The following is a 17,037-nucleotide window of genomic DNA, read 5'->3' as shown; positions in this document are numbered from 1 at the left end:
ATGAGTCACGATGTCAGTGCTAAGAGCAGAACCTCATCACCAACTATTCTTCTCTTGTGGGATTCCCCCCTAAATGCCACCTTGCATTTTGTCACTATGTCTCTTTTAGCTCCTCTGAGCTACAGCAGCTTCTTAGATTGCCTTTGCTTTGGAACATGGCAGTCTTGAAGAGTCAAGTACTGTGTAGGATATCCTTCAATTTGGATTTCTCCAATGTTTGTCTCATAATTTGACTAAAGATGCTCACCGGGGAAAGGAAGATTGCAGAAAGAGAGCCATTATCCTGACAGTAGAGCAAGGCCCCTGAGATCAGCACAACACACGGCTGTTGCTATCAGCTTTACTGTCCTGATGCTGGGTGATGCTTGCCAGGTTTTTTTTTTTCTGTAAAGATACTTTATTTTAACCCCTCACATTCAAAATTGTACTAATTGGCATGAAGCCTCAGGATTGCAGTCTAGGGGGATGAGAAATAGTGCTCATTTCTTTGAGAGCAAAGCACCTACATAAATCACTTGGAATTATTCTGGATGAGAGATTTGCCTCTGCTCTGCCACTTATTTATTCAACTGTTTATTTATGCCAGTGTGGACCCATGGGTATTTATTTCAGATTGTGAGTTGCAACCCAGTATTACTTTACTTTGTGGTTACGACTGTGCTAGCAACAGCCCTTGTGAGCCTCTTAGGGGGCTCCTTTGACTTTTCAATATGTGAGTGTGTAGGGGGGTTATGTGTGGGCATGCAGTGCATTCTGTTAAAGATTTTTATAAGTTTTAATATGTATATGTGTATACAGGGATGTCTATGGAGTTTTATGAGCATGTGAGCCAGAAGACTCTGTTGGGTTCCTGGAGCTGGAGTTACAGGTAGTTATGAGCTGCCCAACATGAGTTCTGGGAACCAAAGTAGGGTCCTCTCTAATAGCAGCAAGTGCTCTTAAGCACCAGGATATCTCTTCAACCTTCTATGCTGTGTTTACAATGTAAACTTCTTTACATTATGGCACGACATGCTCCACACTCACCACGTACAGTTTCTACTTTGATTTTAGAATCAATCATTTCTCCACTACGTTCCGCTTCTGTTGCCGCGTTCTCCAGCAGATAAGCCTGAGGCAGAGCTGGTCCCACCTATCTCTCCCTGGGACTGAGTGGGATGGTGAGTGTCGACCACCCAGACCACCAGGGAGAAACACGCACTGAGCCAGGAGACTGTCGAAATGGGAACTCACTTTATTGCAACAGGGCAGGAACTTATATAGGGCTGAGGTAGTGGGCTGGAGTCTTGGAGTGGGGTGGGGTGAGGTGGAGTAGGGAATAAGGGCCAATAGTGTCTTGCCACATCAGCGGTGACTGGGCAGAGGCGGGCCTAGGTCAGGCTGTGCTGAGTCACTCCTCTCCAAACTCAAGTTCAGCTCAGGAAGTTACCTCATGAGGCCCAACATTCTGTCATTCTGAGAACAGTGCAAACCAATAGGTAAACAGTAGCTGTGGTCACTGCTGTGGCGATGTGCAGTAATTTCTCCAGTCCAAGGTGTTGTGTTCCATGATTTCAGTTACCCAATCTGGAAATACCAAACAGAAAATCCAGAAGTAAACAGTTCATAAGCTTCAAGTTCTAGGTTGTTCTGACCAGTGTGGTGAAACCTTGTTCCACCATGTGTCATCCTGCCTAGGTGTGACCTGCCCTTCTGCTAGCTTATCCATACTCTGTGTCTAAAAGTGAAAGAGCAAGCACATTTTCCATTACAGTATTCTTTAAAGTCCTTTCTTATAAATAAGGTGATAAAGCTGAAAAAGTAAACAACCATTAAAATATGGCTGCTCCAAAGAACTAACCCAACAGTCAAGATGTAAACTCTCTCTTCAGACATCAACACTATAGGGCTGAGAAGGTAGCTCAGTGGTGGTACTGGTCTAGAACACGTGATATCCTGAGTGCAGTCCCTAGTCCTGAGGTAGTCAGGGAGTAAAACATTAGTTCTACATATACACATCCTTCTACTTGGTAATATTTTATAGGGTGTCGTTTTGCCTACAAGCATATTGTATCCATCATCGTTTATTTAAATTAAACCTGGCATTACAATGTTTCAAATGTCTGAGCACCACCCGGCTAGTGTTTTGATCACCTGAATAAATTCCCATTTTAACTAAATGAACAACGTTCACGTAGTTGCCCACTTCCCTCTGTAGACATCTCCTCTAGACCTCATGGATGCCTTCTCCTTTTCTCCAGGAACAAAAACTGCTCACACGAACCCCGAGTTTCAGAACTAGAGAGACGTTGCCCATGTTGTCCTTCCAGCTTCCGTAAACTTGCCACAATGTTTTTGGCTTTTGTTTGTTTGTTTGCTTTTGTCAGTAGTTGAGATCTGTTCTAGTTGTTTTTAATTACTTGTTCTTTTTTCCATTCATCTCTCAAGGAATCTTTAAATTTTCCCAAATAACCTTTTCCCCCAAGAGTCTTTCATCCATATTCCTTCTTCTTTCTTCAAGGCTAGCTTTAAGTAGGCTTCTCTGAGTTTTCCAGTAGGCTTTGGAATCATAATTTGTTCCATTAGCAAAAGCAGTTTTGCTTCATTCAGACCCATAGGGAAATGCCCATTCTTGTTGACTATAAAGTAATGAGAGAGAAGATTCTCAGAACTGCAATGTTAGCTCTTCCTGTAACCAGACCTTACCAGCTTCATTGAGTTCTACTCCACCCAGTGTAGCCAGCAAAGCACATGACTCCTTCTTCCAGGAAGATGTAGTAGGTACAGTAATAAGAATGTCTTCTATTCCTAGACCACTCTCAGTTATCTGGTGCAGTCACCCACGTAATTTAACTTTCTTACAAATTCGACTGGACTATCTTAAAAAGTTGTATATTTTGATATGGTTTCAGAGAGTTAGAATTCATGATAGTGAAGCAAAGGCATGGTGGCAGGAACAGCCAAGAGCTTACGTCATGATACACAAGTAGAGGACATATTGTATATAACTTATAAAGTATGGAGCACGATAGGTTTGTACATGAAGACTCCTAGTCTATACACAGAGCTTGGTGATAATCCACAGTTGGCAGATATATTCCCAACGATAAATGGATACAAATGTAGTTGCTTCTCACCTTCTCATCTTACAGGACAATAAGAAACCTTTGTAAGTCTCTGTATCTATAACAAGGTAAAGATAAATGCACTCTGTGCCTATAATGCCAACTAGACACAATGTGAATTATCAGTTTCTTCCTCCTGTCTATTGGTTGCCTCCACTCTTAGTGTGAGAGAGCTGGCTGGTACCGTCTGCCCTCTGCACTTGATTTCACCGAGTACTTAAAGAAAGAAGTTTTAGAATTAGCACTCCATGCCCCATGGAAAACAACTTTGTCAAATACAAAGAGCTTACATGCAGTTTCTGCTGCCTTCAGTCTTACAGACATATTTCTAAGGTTCTTTTGGCTGACATCCCTTCATCTTTTTAGGGAGATTGTTCCATGCATTTGTGATACAGTCAGTAGGTACCTTCAGCATTCCATCTGAGATGCTCAGCTTTCAAAATGGTCTTGTAAAAATTGTACGCATTAAGATTCACTGCTTGTGTTTGAAGTTACAAGAGTTTCAATCAACACAAAGAGTTACATATTCATCACTCTTAGAAGTTTTCCTCATGTCACACCTATTAAACCCTCCCTACATTGCCTCCCTCTGGCAACTGTGTATCTCTCAATTCGCCTGTCCTAGAATGTCACCTGCAGATGCTCCTCAACTTATAACAGGGCTCATCCCAATATACCCAGCAAGCACTGAGAACATTGAAAGTTGAAATGCATTTAGTATACCTCATCTTGATAGCTTATAATGCCCAGACTGCCTCAAATGTACTCTGAGCACTTACATAAGCCCCCATTTAGGCAAAATCACCCAACTGTCAATGGACAAAACTAAGAAATGTGCGCCTGTATGTAGCCTATGCATACATCCAGACTTGTAATTACTTCTGTCTCCGTCCGTGTTTCTATCGTGCTGTCTGGCCTGAGCCCAATGTCAGTGTATTCATTCTAGCCTCCCTGCCCTGTGCATTTGTAACTCTCTGATGGGGAGAAATCTGGCTTCCCCAATCGCCTCACTTATTAACTTATTTGTTCAGTCCTAGGATGCTTCTAATGTACCTTAAGAATAGCCAGTTTACATCTCAGTGAGAAGCAAAATGATCAGCTCCATTCTGTCCTCGGGTTAGGCCAGTCTTCAGATACTGGGCAGTCCTCTGGTACAGGTCACAGTACAATCCTCAGTTATAGGTCAGTCCTTGAGTAGAGATCATTTTGTCTTTAGTGTTAGATCACTTTAGGTCAGCCCCTACTACCCCCAACCCTTCAGTTTTGTCAGGCAATACATTTCTAACATATTTGTTACAGGTAACATTTCATTAAGGCATCCTAATTTATTTTTTAAAGGAATAAAGAAAAGCTTTGTATATATTAAAGTTCACTCTTCAACATGAATTTTCATGGGTTCTGACAAATGCATGCAGTCACATATCATGCCCAATTTCAGAGAATTGCTGTCTTCATGTCTGTTTGAATCTATGGAAAACCTCAGAGCCCATGAATGCTCCACTGTGTCTTCTTTACTCAACTTTGCAAACTTCATCCACTTTTTTTTTTTTTGGAATAACTGGTTTCTTTCTTGTCATTGTTTCAATGCTCTATCACTTGGGCTTATTTCTGTTTGTTCTAAGGTGGATGTGTGGGCTGCATCCAAGTTGGAACTGTTTTAAAATACTGATGTACTGACCTGAGTTCGTGGGAGCTCCTGGACTCTGGACCAATAGTTACAGAGCCTGCATGGGACCAACCTAGGCCATCTGCATGTGTGTGACAGTTATGTAGAAGTGAGATCAGGACCTGTCCCTGGCATTTAGCTGGCTTTTGGGAACTTGTCCACCATGCTGGATTATCTCTTCTACCCTTGATGCTGGGGGAGGAGCTCTGTCCTGCCTCAACTTGATGTGCCTTGCTTTGTTCAAGCCCATGGGAGGTTTGTCCCTTTCTGAATGGAGCCTGTGGAGGAGTGGAAGGGAGGAAGTAGATGGGAGGATTGGGGAGTGAGGGGGACGAAAGGAAAAGAGGGAGGGGAAACTGTGATAGGTAAGTAAAATATATGAAAAAAATGTTAATTACATTTTAAAATGCTACTGCAGCCTACCATGGTGGCACACACCTTCAATTAGTCTCAGCACTTGGGAGGCAGACACAAGCAGAGCTAGAGTCCATTGGTCTACACAGCAAATTCTAGGCTAATAGCAAAACCTTTATTCAAGCAACAACAAGAACAAAACCGCATTGCCATGGCATAGGTTTGGATAATGGGTGTGATCATGAGCATCCTGTTTCGCAGCTCACATTCTTAATGCTTTGGTTTCTGAGAATTTTCTCTTTAGTGCTGAGTTCCACATTTTAACCAATTATTTCTCATTTGTGTGGCTTTTTTGGGTATTTACAATGAAGGATTCTGTATTAACCTTGCCCATTATCTTCCAGAGCCCACAAGCATACCATCTACCTTTACAGAAACTTTCTAAGATGGGGAACCACTGTCCATTCAGCCAGGTAAGAAATTGAAAATCAGAAAGGGGAAAATCACTTTGCCGGAGGGCAGTTGAGACTGTGTGCTATCTAGTCTCTGGAACTCAGAAACTGGTTTCTTTTGAAGCTGTAAAACCTGCCTGAACTCTGACCCAAAACAACAACCTGATAATGTCTCTTCTCTCCCCCATCTACCAACCACCTTACAACACTGCCCGTTTGTCAGTATTCTGAGCCACAGGCTCAGCGTGTAGGACTTCTGCCTGTCTTGGTGTGGTATAATTTTGGCCTTTGACCTGAGGTGTGGCAGGCTAAAAGGATAGAGGCGGGAAAAGAGAAGGCACGAGCGCAGGGGAAATAGAAAGAAGGATCTATGAGTCCCGGCATCAGCTAGTAATTCACAAAGGCTAGTGGATTTCATCCTCTCCCCAACCCAGGAGGCCAAGGCTCTGCCTGCCTCAGCAGCAGCATCCACCGTGTGCCGCTGGACAAGCTGCACAATCTGCCTTGCCATAGAGAGCTGCTCCAAGGATGTCTCCAAGTGTGAGGCTTTTGCGCACAATGCAGACCTTGCTCAGCACTAGATGGCTTTCACCCCACAACAATGGCAAGCAAAAGGGCTGTTACCTTCCCAGGATTAGAGAGCCAGGTTCTCACCAAGGCCTTCAGTAGACAAGGCTTTGGGATGGAGTCTTTTGTAATTGACAGGAGTCTGTTGGATGATAGTGGAGAAAGTGTGGACATTCTGTCCTCCAGCATCCTTTCACTGCATGGTTTGGCACTCGGAATCCTTGCTTCGTCTACTATGACTCTGTGGCCTGGGAACTGGTGGGCTTTGCAGGCTTATAAGGAGGAATTAAAGACGAGGAGGTTCAGACTCAGAGAGGTTAAGCTAAGACCCGAGGTTAAGACTTCTGTTAAGACAGTCTCACTATATAGTTCTGACTGGCCTGGTACTTGTTGTGTGGACCAGGTCAGTCTTGAACTCACAGATGTCTGCCTGTTTCTGCCTCCAGAGTGCTGGCATGGGTCACCACAACCAGTCTGAAATCTCCAGACTCAAGGTCTTCCAACTCGATGCCTAGCTGTTCTCATTGCGCCTGCTGCAATCAAACTGCCCTGAAGCCAGTTACTAGAGTGCTGGGGTATGGCAGGATCTCTGCTGGACCAGATGGCAGGACACCTGAATCCTCAAGCACCCAGCCTGATGGGAAGTAATCTCTGAGACCTGTTGCCTTTTTGAGGGCTCAGCTTCCCACAGAGACTGTGACAGAGAAAGGATGGAAGTCAGTGATACCTAACTCAAGCAGTCTGGACACTGTGACCTTGGAATCTCCATCTGGGCTGTCAGAACAGAGCCTACGTCACAGCTGGGACCTTTGGTCACCTCTAACGTCCCAGCCATCATCTTTTTACCCACAGATGTCCTTTTCCCTCAAGAAACTAGTTTCACATTTGAAGGCCCTTCGAGGAAGTAATAGACACACACATGGGGGCACATACATGCCACATAGCCCAGAGTCTCTTACTAGTTATAAATTTTGATCATTTTCAAATAATTTCAGACTATTAACTGAAAATCAGAGGTGCTTCAATGCTATCATTAGAATAGATTCTCTTGCTCGTGTTTCTTTGCACAGAAAGCGATTGGGTATGTTTTGAGATAGAAAGTACATAGAGGAATTTTCCTTGGATGTCAAGAGGAAGCATTATCAAGGCCTGCCATCTTTGTGAGTATGTCATATGTCCCCACACCCAGATATGTTCACAGTCCTCTAACGTACAAACTGCTGTAGAGACTACAGCTCAGAGCAGCAGGCATCTTGGTGTACGAACTCCAGGCTTGCAGCTCTGAAAAGCTGAAAGGTCATAATCCGAACACAGAATCCGCAGTACCTTCACAGTCCTCAAGACCTGCGTTTACCAGCCTCATCACCAGGCAGTACTCGGCCATAGTCTTTGAATTTGGGGGATAGCCAATCAGCTCAACTCCATGAAGTCACATTAGAGGGAAGGCGGACCAAGCATCCTGGTTTGTCTGCACTTGAGGATTGAAGGTTTTACATCTCTGGAGCTCACAATCGTTGGCCACAGTAGCTAGAATAGGATCCAGCCCACATCAGAGAAGCCGCATTTATTTACTTGGCAAATATGCTATGCTTAGTCAGTCAACAAGGCCAACTTCTGGCTTGGTTCCTTGTGGAAGTATGGCAGTCCTGGTGGGACAAATAGGAGAATCAGGCTTGTCTGCAATTCAGCTCACACTTCTTCTAAACGAAATACAGAAAGTTCTTTTGAAAACACAGAACCTTCAGCAAAATGCTTTGCAGTCTAACTTAGAATTCCCACTTTCCAATTGCCTGACTCTCACTAAGTCCACAGAGACAAACTTCCCAATCTGAGGCCTCTTCTCTGTCATCCTCCTACGTGAGCCGGGAGTCACACAGAAAATCCGAAGGAACAAATCCATCACTAGATTAGTAGAATGCACAAGGGAATTTTGCAAGGCTGAAGCATTAAAACCCAGTGTAAATCAGCTCATTTACATAACTAGCAATAAGCAACTAGAAATATCAGTTTAAAAATGATGTTTATTGTAGCGTTAAAACTCATCTAACATGTAGCTAGGAATAGACCTAACTAATGTGTAAGAGAGCTCATGCTGACACAATGGAATCTTCAACTTGGGTGTTGATTCAGGCAGAGATATCTGGGCCTCTAAGGCAGGGAACTATAGCGGGGCTGCAGAAATTGCAAATCTAACAATTTCCCAGGTGTCAGAGATTGTTGGCCTGTGGGTTCCACCTTCAGTTCTCCATACATGGCACTATCCTGGCTCCAACTCTGCTGGTCCCCACTGCCCTTTATCTGCCCAGCTCTTCTATCCATCCCCCAGCTTTAGAGACCCTGTGTATCCTGCCCTGAGTTCTCACTCTGGTCTTCAAACTCACTGCATCTCCTTCTCTCCTTCTGCCTTTCTGTCTCCCTGTATCTCTATCTTTCTGCAACCCTCCTTATATATGTATGTCCATACCCATATGCCCAAATGCTTCCTACCAAGTCAGGCCTCTCCAAGGAGCTCTGTGTAGCAATATCCCCACCTACCTCCTGGGCTCCTCCTGGGATGCTCTACAGCCTCTTCAGACCACACTATCCTTAAGCCTCCTTCTCCCTGAGTCTCACTGTCCTTAGTTTGTTTAAAGCAACCTCCCCATCTATCTGGTCCTCCAAACAAAATACTGAGACAGCTCCTCTGACAACACTATCTTCCCCAGTTCCCCCCGTCCTTCCTAAAGGATCTGCCTATGTGGGCAGCAGGAGTCAGGCTGATCATCCCAACCCCTGCCCAGATGTTTTTCCCATTATGAAAGTGCTTGTCGCTCATAACTCTCAGAACACACACAGGAATCCCCTTAAGACACACACACACACACACACACACACACACACACACACACACACTAGCAACTTTATCACCAATAAAGGCACAGTGATAAATTCACCTTGGGCTGAACCAGACTATGGCTTCAGTTTTCTCTTCTCTCCTGTATTTCTCAGTAAGAACTGGAGAGTGTGGGGATTGGGGATCTCCCTGGCATGCACAATGTGGGTGCAGAAATCCTAACCCTGAACCTACCGCATTTGAGGGCGCTGTGATCTTTTTGGAAAGCTGGATAATGCCTGCCCAGCGGCTCTGCTTTGCACTGATCCCCCAACCTGATGATGTCTTCCCCTTCTAGGGGCAGGAAGGGGATGGAGAGAAGATGGGAAATGCCTCTGATTCTGTCCTACCTGAGAGAGGCATAGACATGTCCTCTGTCCCTGGAAATAGGAGAAAGGAAAAGCTGATAGGCACTTTACTTAGGACAAGACCACTATGTCCTTGAATGAGTCACAGTGCTGACACTTTGAGCCTCGGTTTCCCCATCCATTAGTAAAAGCCCTTAGGACAAAGGCTGAGAAGGGCCTTCTGTGCTTTCAGATTTGATTAAGTCCTATGAATATGGAAAGGCTGCCCTGCTACAGGTTTTCCAGTTGAGAGCCTGCAGGTAATTTGTCATTTAATTACTCCATGAAAAGTTGGCAGCCTGGCCTTCTCTGGAGGCCCAAAGGATGCTCCTGCAAAGATCAATGTGGCTGGGATCCTACACAGCTGAAAAACGAAGGAAGCCAGAGTACCTTCCAGTGCATTTCTAAAGACACAGAAGAGAAGACTTGGGTTAGGGTTATAGTTTAGCAGTAGAGTGCTTGCCTGGAATGCTCAAAGTGCTGGTTTGATACCCAGAACCACAATTAAACACACACACACACACACACACACACACACACACACACACACACACACACAGGCATACATGCACATTGTATATATTAAGAGGATCTGAGTGGTTCAACAATGGATATCTCACACTGCACAGAGCAAGAATTCTGTATTTTCTCAGTCCAAGAGGCTAGACGTCTCAGCTGTTACATTCTGGAATGGAAGGCCTGCAGGATTCCTAGAGAACTGCTGGTCTTTGGTCTATGTCAGAAGCCCAAAGATACTGGTTCTAATTTCAACAAAGTAATGTAGCAGAGGCAGCAGCAGAATAGATGAACTTGCCAGCAAGAGTGAAGCCAAGCAGACTAAACAGTTTTCTTCTTCCCTCTTCCTTGTATCTAGACTGTCACTAGAAGGCGCTGCCCATGTTTAGGCTGGGTCTTCCTACTTCAAACAATCTAAACAATAAAATCATTCATGGGCATTCCCAGAATCTTTTGTTTTAGCTGATTCCAGATCTAGTTAAGTTGATAACCAAGATTAGACATTGTGTCCTTATTTATTGAGTACCTGGCAGGAATGGGTAGCTAGAATCTATACAGTATAGCCTGGTCAAAATATGGCAAAGAAGTTAATTCATGGATATAACCAACTCTAAACACAAAACACAGAAAGTAATTAGGATCCAGTGAAAGAAAGGAAGGGGAAGAGATCAGTGTAGGATCACATCACAAGGACAGGGCAACAACAACTAGGCAGGAATAGAGCATGGGAGACCTCTTGGGGAAGGCTATATATGTGCCCAGTTCCTACAAGGTAGAAGGTTTTAGACATACAGAGAAAAGATGTTCCAGGATGATTTGAAAGACATGAGACAAAACAGAGGAGGAAGTTAGGAGACAAGAACTCACTCTATTTTACGGACACACAAAGACGCAAATGAGAAGAGACACAATGTTTCCAAGTCAAGATAAAGTCAACACTCTAGAAGTTTCCCTTGTTCCCATTCTGGGTGAGTTTTCCTTACCCCACAGTGACCTTTGTTCTGATTTCTAGCTCAGGCAAATCTACCTGTTCTGGAATTTCATCTAAACAAGATCCCCTTGCCTGCACTCTTCTTTCTATTTTGGCTTCCTGTCTTCAGCATGTAATTTGGGGTGACCCATGTATGTTACAGCATGTACCAGCAGGCGTCAATTCTCTGCATTATTACTGATTTCTTACCGTTTGGCTCTATTGGAGTTTATCCATTTTTTTTCTGAAATTCTATGTGGTTTCTCTGTTTTGACTATGGTGAGAAAGTCATGGCAGCTCCTGTTTCTAACTAGAACTTTCTCTGTGCCTCGGAAGTAACTAGACAGACACGCATTTTAGAAAGCAGCGCTCGCTATTTAAGGACTCCTCTTATTCCAGGCACCAGTGACTAAACCTTGGAAAAATGTCAAAACAACTCTAAAATTAGGTCTCTTTGCAACCTGCACGTCCAGCTGTTATGCTCAGTGCTCACCCCCCACCATGAAACTCACTCCATGAATATTCAAATATTGGTATTTCCTCCTTGAAACCTGTCTCAGTTCAAACTCCCATCCCCTCCTCTGTGTAAGATTGGCTAGCTCAAGCGTATCTCATTGGTGTCAAGTGGACTCTACATTCGAGTGAATGAGCCAACAGGAGGGAGAGAAGGCCTCCTTTGCCATTCTACAGACCTGACTTCATGCCTTGTGTTCATTGGCTCCTTTCCCAAGCCCTTAGTGGTTGTCTGTCTTGAAAATGGAGGCTCATAAGCAGAAATCTAGAGAGAGACACAGTTTCGCCAGTTTTGTTCAAGAATCTTGTGGCCAAGTTGGGATCTTCTGACCCTTGTCCACGCTTCATCCAAGTAGACCATCTTTGGTTGCTGTTCTGATGTAGATCCTGTCCCCTCCCATTTTAATAGTCACTGATTTGATAACTCTTAAAACTTAACCATAGAACTTGACCCTACCCAAAGTTCATCTCTTGCAGAAGAGCAAGGTCAGGTGGTTGAGGCAAGGTTCTATGAAATGGCAGCCTGGTAAGGGGACCCTTAATGGAGCTATGAAGAGAGGTTTCCACGCAGCTCTAATAATCTTTGGCTCCATTTCAATCTTCAGAGCGAGCTCAGAAGTCACCAAGAATCCCCTGCTCCCAGGCTGGAGATAGTTCTAGAATTCCATATTCCCTAAGTCCAGATAGAAATGGAGAAAGATCTTAAGCGTTGGGCCCAGCTGCTCTGTGTTCTTCTTGCAGCATGAGAGCCACTGATTCTGACCCAGAACACTGACAGACAGATGCTTGAAGAGTTAACTCCAACCCTGGCCCCAGATTGAGAGAGTGGAGGGGCCTGGGCTCATCCAACCCTGACAGCGGTGCAGCCATGTGTAGATGACTAAGTCATGGGCTGCTGAGCCTCTCTTGAGGCCAGAGCTGGAGATCTAGTCCCCAAGCACATCTTCCCAAACATTTTCCTTGCTTAACTATCCTTCCAAAAGAGAGATGGGGAAAGAGGAGGTGGGGAAACACAGAATTTCCTGGAGGATCTGCCGCTATTCCATAGTTGTAGATAGAGGGCAATCTGTCCTGGGCCAAGAGGAGCTGGGTTCTATATGCCCCCACCTCCAGACAGGAGCGTTCCTGTTGCATCTCCCCTACTCCTCTCACTTTTGTCCCTTTTCATTTTACAGACTGGGACAATTTAAGGTGGCAAGAGTGGCTTCTTCTTCATTAGTGTCATAAACTTGTCTCCAATTACAAAAAAACTCAGTTCGGAATTGATGATTTATCTAATAACCTGGGTATGTCCCAGCCCTTTCTGCCCTGGCCCCATGTTCTTCTGCATAATGCAGTAGACTGGGTAATACTCAGTGGGGCTGGATGCATGACTGTGGAGTGCCCAACCTTTGCAAGGGATCTTCAAGGAAGAAAAAGGTGAATTGACAGGCCAGTGGGTAGCGCATGGGTGGTGAATGTACTCAAAGAAATAGATTCCAGACAGGAAAGATCCAGTTCAATTGAAAGTCAACCCCTTCATGGTCTCAAAAAGAATCCTTGCTCGGGCCAAACCAAGCCTTGAGCCAGTGGACCTGAGAAAGCAGCTCCCAGGGATACTGGCTCTCATTAGTAGTGGAGCCTCGTGCTCTCTTCAGTCTGCCCAGCCCTGGCTCTCCCTGTGGGCCAAGTCATATCTATGACTTCCCAGTGTCTGCCTCCCAAGGTAATTTTATTTTATCCTTTAAGTGAACCTTGTCATGCATTAGAGTCAGGAAATTATACCCTTCGCTGAGCAGCCTCTGTGCTGAAAGGAAGCCAGGTAATGTGATGCTCTGAGCCAAGAGCGGCTTTAATGCAGCTGCTCATGAGGACCACATGAAGGCTGATTGCAGCTACCCAGACCCTCCCTGCTCTGCCCGCTGGGGTCTCCATTAGCCCTCAGCAGAAAGCTTTGCTTTCCATATTCAGGTTTCTCATCAACATGGGAGGGGCCCTTGCGGGGATCCCTCAAAGCTACAGAGGGGGTTGCTTGAGTTAGATAGACATGAGCAATGGACACTTCAGGGTCAGCTCCTGGTGACCCACATGATGCTCCCATGTGGAGTTGCTCCTTAGGAGAGCTAGGCAGTCCCTGGCCAACCAGACTGCTAAAGGCATTGCAACTGCTATTGTCTGTGTTTAGATGTCAGTGCTAAACAGGGACTTGTGTCTGATAGTGTTAGGGGTTCTGTTCAAGTCTTTGACCTTCCAGAGTAGTCTAAAGTATGTGGACAAACAATGTGTAAGGCAGGGAGATAGGAAGGGAGGGAGGAATGGATGAGTGAATAAAGTTGGCACTCTATGGGCAGAAAGGTTTCTATCCTGGGGATATTTGAGTTGGGGATAAGAAAGCAAATGTTTCTGAGCTACAGCCAGCCCATTCCACAGCCCAGCTACAAGAGAACCTGACTTTACATTTAGAACAAAACTGAAACCTCGTGACCATCCTGGGGACTAAACTGATTCTAGATCCACAGCTCCAAGGGCTCTGTTTATCTCAAGTCTACATGTTTGCTTTCAAAAGAGACCCAGTGACTCACGGATCCAAGATCTAAGGGCGGAGAAAGGTAGTGTCAGAAATCACTTCATCTGACCCCATCACTGTTCATGAAGGAAAACTGAGGCCAAGAACATGTCAGGAATTTATGCTATCAGGCTGTGTGTGTGTGTGTGTGCGCGCGCGCGCGCATAGACGCGCGCGCACGTGCATGCTGGCGCATGCACACATGCACACATGCTCATACACATGTGTGTATTCAGAATTACAGGCAAGGCAGACTGAAAGTAGAAAACAGTGTTGCAGAATTATTACAAATCCTATATGTACTCATGGATTTGCCTCACTTTCTGGATTTCAATTCTTAAAATTATTTCACGATGGAAAGTCATAAGTTCTGGCCCAATGAACTCAAGTCCTCTGTTGATTTCCTGCTCTTCAGCAGTTGCTGTGCTGTGGCTAAGGTGTAGGGAAACACATGCTAAGGAAGCAGAAAACAGGACGTCAGTCCAACTCCCAAGGCCATAAACCCATCACCAACTCACCAAAGAACGAGTTAGGGAAATGCACCAGGGCACCATGTCAGCCTGGCCGAAGCTGTCCTTCACTGGAATTTTGAAGGTACGAGAAGAAACAAAAGTTCCCTCTTGTGTCTTTTTCTTTTACTGTGCCCAGGCAGCTGTCCTACTCGCCTGATGCTGAGCTTCATAAGGCCCACAATGCAGCAATGTTTCAAGGCCTTCTCTTCCTTCTCCTTTCTAGCTTACATGGTCCCAGATCAAAAGTAAGTACATTTGTTTGTTTGTGAGCATGTGTGTGAGCACATGTGCATTCCCCCTTCTATACATGCACCTGTGGATCTTGACTTCACGTTCCTCTAATACTGTCCTCCCAATTTTATTTTTTGAGTTTTTAAATTAAATTTATTCTTTAACAATTTCATGAATGCAAATAACGCATTCTGGTTAGTCTCCCCATGCCTTCTCTTATTTTCCACCTAATCTTGTCAACACCCTTGCCTCCACACCTGTCTCTCTCCTATATATATGCATGTATATGCATATCTACATACATATGTATAGATACATATATATGTACTCACATGCACACAAATTATATGTGTATATATGTATGTACATATGTATGTCCCTGAGTTTAACCAGGGACATCCACATGGGTATGGAGCCATTCACCAAAGCATGAAGGTTTCCCCAGATGAAGACAATGACTCCCACTCCCAACATCCACCAGTAGTCAATAGTTCCTCAGAGAGGGCTAGGGACCCATCCACCCACCCTTCTTCTCTGAGACAAGATCTCTCACTGACACCAGAATTTGAAATTTCAGCTGATCGTGAAGTCTTCAAGATCCTCCAGTTCCCATTCCTCTCCGCCATTAGTGGAGTGTTGGGCACATACCTCATGGCCAGCTTCTACATGAGCAGGGTCCAAGCTCAGGTCCTCATGTTTGAACAGCAAATGTATTATGCACTGAATCATTACCCTTGTCTCCGTTTATGATTTGGGAGGGGAGAAGGAGAGGCAAGAGAATCAGGAGTTCAAGGTTAGCCTCAGTTCCTCAGAGTTCCAGGTTTGAGAGTTCTGGGCTATATGAAACCCTGCCTCAAAAACTGTTTAATAAAACAACTGTTTTATTAAAATTCAAATTATGTTCACAGGAAATGTATAAATTTCAGAGGGACACTTTGAAATAATTTTTCAGAACACATCTATTTAAGCTCTGTTGAGATCAACAAGTGTATCATTGTTGGCCCTAAACCCACCCAGCCAGTCTTCCCCAGGGGTGCCCATTATCTTGACTGCACCTTACCTTAGCTTTGCGCACCTTGAGTTTGCTATAGGCAGGAATGGCGGGTCTGCACTCTCCTGTGTCTGACTTGCTGGTTTTCATCGCACTTCAGCCTTTCACTCTGTAAACAGATCACCATCATTCATTAGCCCACTCTTTTCTAGTGGCCAGTGGGCTATTTGAGACTTGCCCCATGCTATGACTATAGCATTGCTGTGTAGAACCCCATGGATGTCTTTCATAGCCGAGTGTTGCTGCTGATCCTGCATTAGAGTGGAATGTCTGGGCAAAGGCATGCATCTTTCTAATATCAGGTAAAGTTATTTTCCAAAGTGGGTTATCAAATGTCATCCCACAAGCAACAACAGGACAGCACTTTCCACATCTTTGTCAGAACTGAAAATAGTTTCGCTTTAGACAGCCTCACAGATCTCATTGTGGTTTTACGTGTGTCCCCTATTCCCAATGATTTTGAGCATAATCATTGCAGCATATCGGCCATTTAAATGCTGTTACAGCGTTTTGCCTCATTTTATGTGTTTTTCTTTTCCTTATTCCTAGATGTCCTAAGCATATTCCGCACTAGTCTTTTGTCAGCTGCACGTGCTGACAGTCTTTCCCCACGCTGTCTTGCCATTGTCTTTCACTCTCTTGGGATTATCATCTGATAGCTAACGTAGCATTCTTCAGGTGGCCCATCACTTCCTTTCTAGTTTAGTTTCAGTCCCCTTTATCGCCTCCTAGAAACTTTATCAGTAGACCCTTGTATTTAGAGACAAAACTCAGCTGGTAGGTTTTGTGTGGTGTGAGGTAGGGCGAAGATTAACATTCATCTTCTCTGTGTGGTTAGTGAGAAGACCTCTGCTCCACTACTGTGCAGCATTTTGTCATGAAGCACTTTTACACATATGCATACATACTCATACACACATGTGTACACACACACACACACACACACACACACACATCCTCCTCCCGAGTCTAGCTTCTCATCTGTGCATTAATACTGCATGGCCAATTGCTGCAGTTTTAGAGTGTCTCAACATCTGGAAATGACTGTCATGGATGTTCTTAAGTCTTTTCACGTCATGGAAACTTTAGAATGATGAATCTCTACATTCTGGAGTTTTCTGTCAGTGTTACTTTAAATATATAGATTAATTTGGGAAGAACTGACAACTTAATATGTTTTATCATCTGGTCTATAAACGTGGTATAGCTCTGCATTTGCTTATGGCTTCTTTGAATCACCTCTTTACCATCTTATGGTTTTCATAATAACTTCCTGTTACATTTATTTCTAAGTATTTGATCTTTTTATGATACGGTAAAAGGTAGATGTGAACTTT

General features: G+C 44.4%; 1 pseudogene; it reads right to left on the bottom strand.

Moving 5' to 3' along the window:
* Positions 1–2,362: 2,362 nt before the first annotated feature.
* Positions 2,363–15,790, bottom strand: LOC146892985 (mitochondrial inner membrane subdomain organizer 1 pseudogene; annotated as a pseudogene).
* Positions 15,791–17,037: the final 1,247 nt, after the last annotated feature.

The sequence above is a fragment of the Myodes glareolus genome, chromosome 9 (genome assembly GCF_982192425.1).
Source record: "Myodes glareolus chromosome 9, mMyoGla1.1, whole genome shotgun sequence".
NCBI lineage: Eukaryota > Metazoa > Chordata > Mammalia > Rodentia > Cricetidae > Myodes > Myodes glareolus.
The sequence above is the reverse complement of the archived record's forward strand: the minus strand, read 5'-3'. Positions and strand labels throughout refer to the sequence as shown.